The sequence below is a fragment of the Mauremys reevesii genome, linkage group 25 (genome assembly GCF_016161935.1).
Source record: "Mauremys reevesii isolate NIE-2019 linkage group 25, ASM1616193v1, whole genome shotgun sequence".
NCBI lineage: Eukaryota > Metazoa > Chordata > Testudines > Geoemydidae > Mauremys > Mauremys reevesii.
The window spans coordinates 9,468,567-9,477,590 of record NC_052647.1 but is presented as its reverse complement, the minus strand read 5'-3'; positions in this window follow the sequence as shown (position 1 = coordinate 9,477,590).

Genomic DNA, 9,024 nt, shown 5'->3' with positions numbered 1-9,024 from the left:
ATTGCTTTGCCCCAGGCCCCCTGAATCCTCTGGGCGGCCCAGTGAGGTGGGATCTAATGGTTAAAGCTGTGAGTCAGGTCTCCTGGGTTCTTGTCCCAGTTGTAGGCGGTAGTGGGGTTAGAGCGGGGGCATCTGGGAGGCAGGACTCCTGGGTTTTATCCCTGGATCTGGGAGGGGAGTGGGGCTGAGTAGCCAGAGCTGGGAGCCAACCTTCCTCAGTTCAGCTGCCAGCTCTGGGAGGGAAGTGGAGTCTAGTGGGTGGAGCAGGGGAGGGTGGGAGTCATGGTACGTGGGATCTAGGATGAAGTGTGCCAGTTGTTTAGCACAAGTGACTGGGAGTCAGGAGAGGTGCAGTCTAAGCCATCCGAAGGGAGGGAGCTTGGGCCGATGGTTAGATCCAGGTGAACGCCAGGCCGCTGGGAAATGCAACCCGTCGGGTGCAGCAGTGACAAGTCCCGTGCGGCCTAGTGGCTAAGGCGTTGATCGTGTTCTCCAGCTATTCTTCTATAGCCACATTATTTAACGACAGTACAGGCCTCCAAGGGCCACATTAACCAATCCCTCTGTCGCCTCGGCATGCTCCCCCCTTTGCCATTGGTTCCCCTCCTCCTGCCTGCCGTCCGCACCATTCCTCCCCGTGCCCCAAGACCCAGGCCAGTCTGAGCAAGGTCAGTCTCCCCTTTTCTCGCCTCAGCCTGACTCATACTCCCCCGTCCCTGATCAACACATTTCAAGCGCCCGTGTGCCCTGCTCCCTTCCCGTGCGTCTCACACACCCCTTTGCCCCCCCTTCCCTTTGCCCATCCCCCTCCCATGCCATCTCACACACCCCTTTGCCCATCCCCCCTCCCCTTTGCCCAGTCCCCTCCCATGTCATCTCATACACGCATTTGCCACATTTGCCCATCCCCCCTTCCCATTGCCCGTCGCCCCCTCCCATGCCATCTCACGCTCCCTTTTTCCCATCCCCCACTCCCATGCCATCTCACGCTCCCCTTTGTCCAGCCCCCTCCAATGCCATCTCACACTCTGGGGCACTGTACCTTGGGGAACACCCTGCACCTCCATGTTCATCCTTATAATATGACTGTGTGGTATCCAAAGCAAATTTTTTCATGTTGGGTGTCTTTGAAAGGCTCATGATGCACTGAGCACTGTTGTTATAGTGACGTTATAGGGTCTAATTTCCTGTATATAGTTATGAGGCTGAAGATGTGTCTTCATGGCTTAAAACAAGCCCAGGAAAATCTCTCCAGGAGCAGAGGCCCAGGCAAAACGCTCCAAGTTCACACCTCATCAGGGCATGGATGGGACAAACCCAGCCCAGCCCCACAGGATCAAAGGACACTGGCCTAGGCAGCAACAAGGATCTGTTGGACTCTCAAGTGAGTCACCCCCCTTCCCTGGGTCAGTTTGGGTCTGCGATGAGGTGATGCTCACCTGACCCTGAAGTGGGGGAGGGGCAAAGCCAAGAGGGAAGAAAGGACGTGATAAAAGGGAGAGATGTTTGCCAGGTTCTTCCTCTCTCTTCCACCTGCATCTACAGACACCACCATCAAGCGTTGAAGCGCTGATCAGAGGGGAGAGCCTGGCTGAAGGGCAGCCAGCCAGCCTGTGGTGAGAAGCATCTCAGTTTGTAAGGGCACTGAAAGGGTTAAGATCAGTTTAGAATGCATTTTGATTTATTTATTGACCAAATCTGACTTCATAGAATCTCAGGGTTGGAAGGGACCTCAGGAGGTATCTAGTCCAACCCCCTGCTCAAAGCAGGACCAAACCCAACTAAATCATCTCAGCCAGGGCTTTGTCAAGCCTGACCTTAAAAACCTCTAAGGAAGGAGATTCCACCACCTCCCCTAGGGAACCCATTCCAGTGCTTCAGCACCCTCCTAGTGAAAAAGTTTTTCCTAATATACAACCTAAACCTCCCCCACTGCAACTTGAGACCATTACTCCTTGTTCTGTCATCAGGTACAACTGAGAACAGTCTAGATCCATCCTCTTTGATACCCCCTTTTAGGTAGTTGAATGCAGCTATCAAATCCCCCCTCATTCTTCTCTTCTGCAGACTAAACAATCCCAGTTCCCTCAGCCTCTCCTCATAAGTCATGTGCTCCAGCCCCCTAATCATTTTTGTTGCCCTCCGCTGGACTCTTCCCAATTTTTCCACATCCTTCTTGTAGTGTGAGGCCCAAAACTGGACACAGTATCCAGATGAGGCCTCACCAATGCTGAATAGAGGGGAATGATCATGTCCCTCGATCTGCTGGCAGTGCCCCTACTTATAAAGCCCAAAATGCTGTTAGCCTCCTTGGCAAAAGGGCACCCTGTCGACTCATATCCAGCTTCTCATCCACTGTAACCCCTAGGTCCTTTCCTGCAGAACTGCTGCCTAGCCACTTAGTCCCCAGCCTGTAGCAGTGAATGGGATTCTTCCGTCCTAAGTGCAGGACTCTGCACTTGTCCTTGTTGAACCTCATCAGATTTATTTTTGCCCAATTTTCTAATTTGTCTAGGTCCCTCTGTATCCTATCCCTACCCTCCAGCGTATCTACCACTCCTCCCAGTTTAGTGTCATCTGCAAACTTGCTGAGGGTTCAATCCATGTCATCCTCCAGATCAGGGGTCAGCAACCTTTCAGAAGTGCTGTGCCGAGTCTTCATTTATTGCCTCTAATTTAAGGTTTCGCGTGCCAGTCATACATTTTAACGTTTTGAGAAGGTCTCTTTTGATAAGTCTATAATATATAACTAAACTATTGTTGTATGTAAAGTAAATGAGGTTTTAAAAATGTTTAAGAAACTTCATTTAAAATTAAATTAAAATGCAGAGCCCTCTGGAACCGGTGGCCAGGACCCGGGCAGTGTGAGTGCCACTGAAAATCAACTCGTGTGCTGCCTTTGGCATGCGTGCCATAGGTTGCCTACCCCTGCTCCAGATCATTAATGAAGATATTGAACAAAACCGGCCCCAGGACCGACCCTTGGGGCACTCCACCTGATACCAGCTGCCAACTAGACATGGAGCCATTGATGACTACCCGTTGAGCCCGACGATCTAGCCAGCTTTCTATCCACCTTATAGTCCATTCATCCAGCCCATCCTAGTTGTGCTTTGACTTATAGTCACTTAAAATCTTTTGTAGTTAATACATTTGTTTGTTTCTTCTACCTGAAGCAGTGAATTTGGTTTGAAGTGTGTGTCAGAGGCTCCCATTGGGATAACAATCCGGGTACATATCGATTTCTTTGTTAAATTGACGAACTCATATAAGCTTGAAGTGTCCAACGGGCATAACTGGACACTGCAAGATGGAGGTTCCTAAGGTTATGTCGGGGAGCGGAGATATTGACTAGTGTCATTCGGTTGCACAATCCAAGCAGCTTTCATGCTAGAGACAGTGTGTGAATGGCCCAGGAGTGGGGGTTCTCATAGCAGAGCTGGGTAAAGCTGGCTCCCAGAGTCGAGGATTGGAGTCACGTTGCAGATCACCAGTACAGATAACACCACAGTGGCGCAGCGAGCAGGGTATATAGACAGTTTTTTACTTCAAGTGAAGTTCAACAAACTTTAAGCCCTGATGTTTGTGATTTTAAGTGAGTCTTAAGTGCAGCGGCTAAGAACAGTCAGGAGGAGGTCGCAGTTTTGCTATTTTCTGTTTGTTTATTTTGAGAAAAGGAAGTAAGAACAGGAAAGCAGGAAAATGAGTGAAAGCAGCGAAGCGATTGCGAAGCCGGAGCTTTTTAGGCTGCAGGTTGCAGAAAAGGCGCGGGAGCACCAGGGATTATTACAACGGAGAGAACTGGAGCTAAAAGAAAAAGAGAGAGAAGAAAGACAAAGAAAGCAAAGCCACCAGCTTGACCTGCTAGAGAAGCAGAAGCAGAACCCCCCAACCCCAACGAGTCCCATCACTCCAAAAATCCACAAATGGGAGCACTTATGTCCTGCAGGCAGTGAGGAGGACGATACTGCTGAATATCTGACTACCTAAGGCTGTGTGTAAGACGTGAAATCCCTGATGATAAGAGAGTTCCTACCCTGATTGTGAAATTAACCGGTAAAGCTCGGAATGTATTCCATGGAATCCCCATTGAAGATGCTTTAGACTATTGTCAATTTAAAGATACTGTTTTGCAAAGTTTTCCGATTACCCCTGAAACAGAGAGAGTTCAATTTAGGAATCTTAAGAGGGATATTGGGCTGAGTAATGGGGAATATGTAAATAAAATGAAAGAGGTGTTGGGAAAATGGGTGAGGGGTTCCTTCAAAGTGGCAAGTTTTGAAGGAATGTTGGCGCTTGCTGCGCAAGAGCATTTCCTAAGCGTATGTAAGGCTGAGGTGAAGCAGTGTCTGTGGGCTAAAGATGTAAAGACTGTGGATGAGGTGGCTTTTTTAGCGGCCGCCTTTGAACAGATTCAGGCGTCTACTGAGGGCAGGCCACAGAAAGGGGGGTTTAAAACTGGTGGGAAGGGAGGGTCCCATTTTGCCCCTCGGAAGAGAGAAGAGGGTTGGGAGCCTAAACATTCTCTTACCCAAAAACATCCTTCAACTGCTAACCCTCATCCCAAACCTCCTGGAAAAGCAGAAGGGCCCAAAAGGTGCTAGCAGGGTAATTTCACTGATCACCTGAGGAATAAATGCCCTGTGCTTGGAGGAAGCAGGCAAGCAGCAGCCCATGCTAGTTCTGCTGTCCTCAATGCAGGAGCCCATCACATTGGTTCTGTGAAGTTAGCCTCTGCAGATCCAGATATGGAGCATGTTAAGGCTGTCCAAATTAATGGCAGTGAATGCTTGGGGCAGAGGGTTATAGAGGCCCAGATCTCTCTGTGGTGTGGTCCCAAAGGCCAGTAATGTTGCCTGGCCAAATGGCAGAGATCATAGAGGTGAGTGAAAGCAGATTGCTTATACTTAGATCTCATAGAGCTGGAAGGGACATTGAGTCTAGCCCCCTGCCTTCACTAGTAGGACCAAGCACTGATTTTTGCCCCAGATTTGTAAGTGGCTCTTTCAAGGATTGAACTCACAACCCTGAGTTTAGCAGGCCAATGCTCAAACCACTGAGCCATCTCTCACCCCTCCTGCTGCTACTCATTAACATCCATGTGGTTTGGGAAGGTTTGGGAAGTGTTTTGACTGTGGGGCCAGGGCCAGGGACCTGCTCCTGGGTAACGATTTTTTCCGTGTAGCTCAGGTTAAAGTATTTGCCTTCAGCAGGAGGGGTTTTAAGCTGGGACCCCCGAGGGAAAGGGAACTGCTGAGAGAATGGGAGAGCGTCTCCTTGATTCCTCTGCAGGGGGAAGCCACATGCTTCCAGGGGGGAGGGTGCTTGTGTCGGAGAAAAACAGAGTTTTCACTCTTTGGTTGGGTGCAGCAAAGTCAGATACTTTATTAGTTTTAGCAATTGCGTGGAGGGAGAGAGCTAAACAGGTCTCTCTCCTGGTAAACAATTCCAGCAGCATTTCTACCTTTTGTTACTGACAATAATAAGCAACAGCTGCATTTTGTTTATACATAGGTTATTTTGATATTTTTTTTTATTTAGACTATAGTTTACATTCCATATTTAACATAAGGTCGCAACAACTTTTCACATGGTTCTTTTTCACTCGCCTTACACAATTTTCGCTTTTACAAATCTTGCATTATTAGGGTAACAGCTGGCCTGACGCTTGCTCACAGAAGAGACTGTTTGCATTGAAATCCCCTTCAAATTCCTGTCAGTTCTTGCTTTACTTTTACAGTTGACACCAATTCCTGCATGGCAGCTGGAGGCAACACCACATCAGGGAGGGATGGGGCTGCAATGCCTGCCAGGGAGAGAACTGTGTTGTGGCGGCTCGTAAAAGGCTCGAAGCAGGGATCAGAGCCTCACCGTGAGAGGTGCTGCACTGACGTGGAGTAGACAGTCCCTGCCCCAAAGCATTTACCGTCTAGGTTAACAACAAGATGCAACAGGGGGAGGAAACAAACCGCTAGAGAGGGAGGACAAGGTAACAACCGTATGAGCGTGTTCTCCGGCAGACTAGCTGTGCACCCAACGTAGGCATCATTTCAATCATCTCTCGAAAGTGCCTGGTTGTGGTGTATCTATTGGGTTCCCAGGAAACGGGGCGGGCGGAAGCCCGCCCCATGCTAATGGATCCCCCCCCCGCAGCCTAAGGGGAGGATCCACAGGACCTCAGAAACCCACTAGAACTGTGCAGGTTGTTAGCTGCCAGCAGGTCGCAGCTGAACCAGAGGCAAACCCAGCTCCAGGGAGCAGAGAGAAATGTGTCCCAGCGGAGAGCCCAGAGAAGGGGCAGGGGATCTCAGAAACCACAGAAGTGGGTGCAGATCCCTGTCACTCTGCAACACAGGGAAGCAGGGCGCTTCTACGTATGGGAGTGGCTGAGACTAGCTCCTTTCCACAGAAGGCAACAGACACTCAGGAAAGGTGTTGTCGATGATTAAGGAAACTGTCCCAGTTGTTAGCTGGATGAGTTTTGTAGTTGAACAAGGGATAGACCCCTCCTCCCTAGGGAGCACAGAGGAATGTGTCTTAGGAGGGGGCCCAGAGGAGGAAACTGGGGGAGGAACAGGGGTGGGGTACACTGGTCATTTGGGAGAGGCTGCCCAGGACACAATGACTGAGTCAGCATCTGTCCACCCAGTTTTGAGGGGGGGACTGTGTGACCGACTTCCTGGAGGGGAGCAGTCACACAGCTGACTTCTCGGGGACAGAGAAAGGGGTGATGGAGGCTGCCCCGATCCAGGTCCCCGTTTTCCAGGATGCTATTTCTGAAACGTGTTTGGAAAGTAACGGTGTCTTTTTACATCAAGATGCAGCTCCAATGCCTGGAACAGCAGAGGAGTTGAGACCAGGAAATTGCCAGGTGGTAGTTTGTGAGAACACAAATGACTCAATTGGCAGAGAAGGAGGTATTTTTCCCCAGGCTGGTGAGACACTGAGAGCAGTTATGGAAAAGCTGCTGGGAAAAGGTGCTTTTGATCACACCTAGCCCAGAGATCACAGCCCTCTAGAGGGCAGGGAAGGACTCAGTGCTGGGAGGGGGAAACACAGGGTAACCCCAAAAGGGAGCTGAATTTTCTGCATATGTACAGTCCTGGGGTTGGGAGATCATTCCCCAAAGGGCCAGCCAATGTGCAGGATCCCCCTGGACCCTTATCTTGCCAGACACCCCAAAATTCCAGAAACATGATTAAATTAAGAGCCCGCACAGAGGGGAACGCTGGAGGGAAGGAAAAGCCAGTGACTGATTACATGGGAGAGAGTCAAAGGACACCATGGGTAAAGAACAAACTAACCTCAAACTAGAATAGCTGAGCAGAGGGTGTGGCATCATACAGATAATTGTAAAGGCACATCTGTGATAAAAATGTTGGTCTTAATGTTAAGTTTTGGGGATAAGAATTTTGACATGGATGTTAAACCTTATGATGATGCTACTTTTCAATTAATACCTGTAAACAGACCACAGCAGAGAAACCATAACACACCTGGTTTGCTGGGTGAGGGGGAAACTGAGGCATGCTGCCTCATGGCCTTAATGGCTGGATGCCAAGAGAACTGTAACACAAACTGCCTTTGAGATAGTCAGTGACTAACTCTCTTGCAGTAAGCTAAGGGGGCAGGTGTGACATTCTGTACCTCAGGGCAACACCCTGCACCCCCCATGTTCACAGGTTTATAATACGGCTGTGTGGTATCCAATGCAAAAAGTTTGTCATGTCGGGTGTCTTCAGAAGGCTCACGATGCACTGAGCATTGTTGTTATAATGATGTTATAGGTTCTAATTTCATGTATATAGTTATGGGGCTGAAAATGTGTCTTCATGGCTTAAAACCAGCCCAGGCAAAAACTCTCCAGGAGCAGAGGCCCAGGCAAAACTCTCCAGGAGCAGAGGGGCGGTTCACACCTCATCAGGGCATGGATGGGACAAACCCAGCTCAGCCTCACAGGAACAAAGGACACTGGCCTAGGCAGCAACAAAGGATCTGTTGGACTCTCGAGTGAGTCATTCCCCTTCCCTGGGTCAGTTTGGGACTGCGATGAGGTGATGCTCACCTGACCCTGAAGGGATGAAGGGAGGGGGGGCAAAGCCAAGAGGGAAGAAAGGACGTGATAAAAGGGAGAGACGTTTGCCAGGCTCTTCCTCTCTCTTCCACCTCCATCTACAGATGCCACCACCAAGCGACTGAAGTGCTGATCAGAGGGGAGAGCCTGGCTGAAGGGCAGCCAGCCAGCCTGTGGTGAGAAGCATCTCAGTTTGTAAGGGCACTGAAAGATCAGCTTAGACTGCGTTTCGCTTTTATTTCATTTGACCAAATCCAGCTTGTACTTTGACTTATCATCACTTAAAATCTACCTTTTATAGACAATAAAGGTGTTTGTTTCTCTTTACCCATGAGTCTGTATGACGTGTGGGGTAAATCTGCTCAGGCTGGCGTGTATCTACTGTCCATCGTTGAAGTGGTGAACCAATTCATAAATGTGCACTGCCCATCTTGAGCAGTGCAAGATGGTGTATTCCCGGGGTGGTCCCCTTTGCCCATCCTGCTTCGCATATCATTTCAAGCTCCCCTTTGCCCATCCCCTTCCCATGGCATTTCACACTCCCGTTGGCCCATCCCCTTCCCATGACATCTCAAACGCCCCTTGGCGCATCCCCCCTTCCCTTCGCCCCGCCCCTCCCATGCCATCTCTCGCTCCTTTGCCCATCCTGCTTCGCATATCATCTCAAGCTCCCCTTTGCCCATCCCCTTCCCATGACATCTCACACTCCCCTTGGCCCATCCCCCTCCCATGCCATCTCAAACGCCCCTTGGCCCATCCCCCCTTCCCTTTGCCCAGCCCCCTCCCATGCCATCTCTCGCTCCCCTTTGCCCATCCCGCCTTCCCATATCATCTCATGCTCCCCTTTGCCCATCCCCTTCCCATGGCATTTCACACTCCCGTTGGCCCATTCCCCTCCCATGCCATCTCAAACGCCCCTTGGCGCATCCCCCCTTCCCTTCGCCCAGCCC